The 4,390-nt window shown below is 51.8% G+C and overlaps 1 non-coding gene across 1 annotated transcript; it reads left to right on the top strand.

Moving 5' to 3' along the window:
• Positions 1-771: 771 nt before the first annotated feature.
• On the top strand, positions 772-856 carry TRNAR-UCU (transfer RNA arginine (anticodon UCU)). The gene has a single exon. It is a non-coding gene; the product is annotated as a tRNA-Arg (tRNA).
• Positions 857-4,390: the final 3,534 nt, after the last annotated feature.

The raw sequence follows: 4,390 nt of genomic DNA, 5'->3' as shown, positions 1-4,390 counted from the left end.
CCCTTTTCCTCATGGCCCAGCCACTTCCCTGGGAAGAGGTGGGCCAAGCAAATTTCAGGAACTCACAAATTGAGAGCTCTGCCCTGGCCCCTTCACAGAGGCCCAGAGGGCTGCTTCTGAATTTGGCTGACAAAAGACACATTTGGACACAAAAGCCCCTCTTGATTAAAGTAGGTCTTTCATTGGGAGTGGATGGGGTCGAAGGTCAAGATGGTGCTAGCCCATATTTTTAAAATGAATCTTGACCCCTACCTTACAGCATACACGCAAATCAACTCCAGCTGGATTGCAGATACACATGTGAGAGATATGACAATAAAGCTTCTAGGAGAAAGCAGAATGTCTTCATAACTTTGGGACAGGCAAAGATTTCTGTAAAAGAGACCCCAAAAAGCACTTTATTGCGAAAGACAAACATTGACAAACTGTCCAGCATTAAAATTAAGAACGTCTGTTCGTCAAAAGACACTTTGAAGGGAGTGAAAGGAAGCCACGGGGTGGGAAAGGATATTCGCAGAACGTCTACCCACCAAAAGACTCATATCCAGGAGATTATATTTCCTACAAATCAATAAGAAAAAGATGGAAAACAATAGAAAAATGAGAAGACTTGAATAAGCATTTCACAAAAAGAGGATATCCAGCGGTGCCTGGCTGGCTCAAGGGGCAGAGCATGTGACCCTTGATCTCAGGGTCATGAGTTCAAGTCCCACATTGGGCATAGAGTCCACTTAAAAATAATAATAATTATAAAAAAGAGAAGGATGGGGCGCCTGGGTGGCTCAGTCGGTTGAGCATCCGACTTCTGCTCAGGTCGTGATCTCGCGGTCCATGGGTTCGAGCCCCACGTCGGGCTCTGTGCTGACAGCTCAGAGCCTGGAGCCTGTTTCCGATCCTGTGTGTCCTTCTGTCTCTGACCCTCCCCCGTTCATGCTCTGTCTCTCTCTGTCTCAAAAATAAATAAATGTTAAAAAAATTTTTTTAAAAAAAGAAGGTGAAGCAGACAGAGACAGAGGAGGAGGAGGAGAAGGAGAAGAAGACAAAATTGTTTTAAAAAGAGGATATCCAAATAAGTAATAAATATAAGAAACGGGGTTCAATTCATTAGTCATCAGAGAAACACAAAAACTAAAACCATAATCTGATACCACCCTACATCCAGCAAAGTGCGCTGGATGGGAATAGAAGTTGGCTCAACAATTATCGAGAACTTCCTGGCGTTATCTAATGAAACCGAACACACGCATACCCCACAACCCAGAAATTCTACTCACCAGCGAATATTCATGGCAACATATGTAGCAGCCAAAATCTGGAAGACTCAGCAGTAGAACGCAAAAGTAAACTGAGGTGTATTCGCACAACGGACCATCACAAAGTAATGAGAGACGGCGTGCTATTGCTACCCACGATGACTGTAAGTGAATCTTGAGCGAGAGAGGCCAGGCACAAAAAGCATACATCCTGACCTGACTTCGCTTACATGAAGTTCAAATGCAGGCTAAAACAAATCTATCGTATTAGAAACTAGTGTGCGCAGTGCCTGACAAGGGACACAATGAAATATTCCAAGGTGGTAGTACCTGTCCCAATTCTTCATCTGAGTGCTGGTGACCTGGCTGTGTTCAGTTTGCAAAAGTCCATCAAAGCAGGAAGCTTACAATTTATGCACATGTGTATATGTATATTACACATCAGTAAAAAATACTATGTTTAATAGAAGTGTTAGACACTGGGGAGAACAGAGCAGTGGAAGCAGCGACCCAGAGTGGGAGGGTGGCCAGGGTAGGGGCTGGGGAGTGGGCTTCTGCACTTGCCTGTCTTAGAAAGCCTGGTCCCTTCTCCTCTGGCCCTGCGGCTTCCCCTCGGGTCCGGGGGCTGAGATGTCAGTGTCACTATGGGAAACACAGGAGGGCAGGCAAGGAACGTGGGTAGGGAGGCAGCAGCCCTGGAACACAGCCCACCTCACCTCTGAGTCTCGGGAAAATAAGGGGATGCTACCCCTGTTGGTTGCAAAGAGCACAGGTCAGTGAACCGGGCCACTGGCGAGAGCCGCCCCAACAGAGGCCATGGTGGAGCCCTGTCACGTGATCCTCTGCTCGCAGGTATCCAAACAGCAGGAAAAGAGAGAGACCCGATTTAAACCTGGAGGTGAGAGAGCACCGCGAAGGAGCTGAGATGGAGGGCATCATCGGACATCCGTGCGCCGTTCCCCATCAGCCAGGGTACCTCTCATGGCCCGAGCGTCTCATTGCACTGATGAGAATTCTCTTGAACAACAGACAAATTTTTCAATAAGCAAGGCCCCCGCACAGAAGCCAGCTGCCTCGTCTGGTCTCAGCTGCAGACGCCATGATGTATTCCAGGATGGAGTGGAGGAACCGGCCTCTGGAAAGCCTCCGCGTAGTGCGGTCTGCCCCCGCCATGGTCGGGCCTTCTTTGTCCCCCTGCGCCACCCCACCGCCCCCCCCCCCCCCACACTCCCAGCATCATCTTGTCTGCAAAACCCAGGTGTCCCCCTGCCCTTCAGCCTGGAATGTTCTCCTTCACCTCCCTCCAGTGAGACACTCATTTCCTCCCTGACTCACTCCCCTTCCATCTTCTGGAAGCCCCGCCTCCATGCCTGTGCTCCGCCCCCTAGACGGGGAGCTTCGTGGGGAGCAGGCTGTGTGTTTTGTTCACCTTGGTGTCTTCTGGGCACCCAGCACGTAGGAAGGGAACAATACATGTTCTCCGAAGGAAGGGAAGGAGGAACCTTCCTGTAACTGGAGTCGGATTGTAAGGGATCCGCGGGGCTCGGTCGCATGAAGACAGTAAGCTCCTGAATTCCAGGAATAGTTGTTAACAGAGGATAAATACCTTGGCCCCAAGGACCGATGTTGGCATTGATCGTGGACTGATGAGGGAAAATGTGGTTCAGTTGGGCCCGCGGTGCACAGATGCCTCCACCTGAGACCAGTCTACACATCCATCATGTCACCACGGCCATGGCCCATAGTGTACCAGACGCTGTGCTAGGCGTGTCGTCCTGTTAATCCTGACGCCCCCACGAGGCGGCTACTATCACAAGCCCCATTTTACAGAGAAGGAAGCTGAGGCACCAAAAGAAAAAGCGATGTGTCCCAGGGACACGGAACTGTTAAGCCGCAAGGGACGTAAACTGGGGCTGGCCGACCCCCGAGCCGTTGTGCCAAGCACCCAGCTCACCGTCTCTCAGTGTCGCAGACCCATCCGGCCATCCTCACGGAGAGGCCTCCGCAGGGTGACTTAGGAGGTCAGGGTCCCCAGGTTTCATTTAACGTGAAAGCGCTAAGTTGAGGGTAAAGCGCCGGGGGAGGTGGGCGAGGGCCGTAGCCCCGTGTGTACGTGCCTGTGTGTGAGAGCGTGTGCGGGCATGTGGGTGGGTGTGCGTTGTGCGCGTGTGCATACACGCGTGCACGGGTCTGTGTGTGGATGCCTGCGTGTGCCAGCGGCCGAAGGGAGGGGTCTGCCAATTAGGAGAAGGTGATCGATGTGAAACTTCCTCACATGGTCAGCGCACAGTAAATATTTGCCGAATTGAATTGAAATGCTAAAGAGAGTACTCTACAAATGTGCGGTGTTATTATTACTATTATCTCCAAATTGCAGGCCTCAGGAAGAGAGAGGGGCAGGTAGAGAGGTGGTGACAGGGTCAGTTAGCTACCTGTCACCTCCAAACCGCGGTGCACGGACCCCCTTCCGTGGACTCTCTCCGAGTGATTTTTCCCCCTGAGCCGACTGAGGCAGGGATCTTGCAACCTGCGAGGACGGCAGTGACAGTGACAGCCATAACTAACACGCAAGCAGCCCTCTGTATGGCCCGGCCTCGCCCCTCTCTGCTCTCATTGTATTCCCAATGCACAGAGGGTGAAACTGAGGCTCAGAGGGGTTGACCAGAAGAACGTGTTCGTGGCTCTTGAGAACCACTAGAGAACAGGGCTGTACCTGTCCACCATCTACACCCCCAGTCCTCCTGTACAGCAGGAGCACATAATGGGGTAACAGGTGGTGAGGGGCGTGCAACGGACTGAGAAATGGAGAACGCGAGACCCGAGCTGGGCACTTCCTCTCCCACTGCCTCAGTTTCCTCGCTGCAGAGTGGGGTCGAATCGCCGCCACAGCAGAGAGCAGCTATGGTAAGAGAATAATACCCTCAACTGCCTAGTAAGCCGTGAGCGTGCAAATACGCAAGCTGTCACTGTAAACGTCCTGAGGGCTCACTGGAATCTGATTTTCACTTCTTCTCCCACTAGGGAGTGACGTCGGACTCGGAGGACTGGTGCAAGTTCAGGAATTATCTAGTCCAGCCCCCTCTGGGAACCGGTAAGAAAAATGAGACCCAAAGGACAGCACCAAGGTCACATGGCTG

Source organism: Acinonyx jubatus, chromosome B2 (assembly GCF_027475565.1).
Source record: "Acinonyx jubatus isolate Ajub_Pintada_27869175 chromosome B2, VMU_Ajub_asm_v1.0, whole genome shotgun sequence".
In the NCBI taxonomy this organism is placed as follows: Eukaryota; Metazoa; Chordata; class Mammalia; order Carnivora; family Felidae; genus Acinonyx; species Acinonyx jubatus.
Note: the sequence above shows the minus strand (reverse complement) of the source record. Positions and strands in the feature narration are given on the sequence as shown.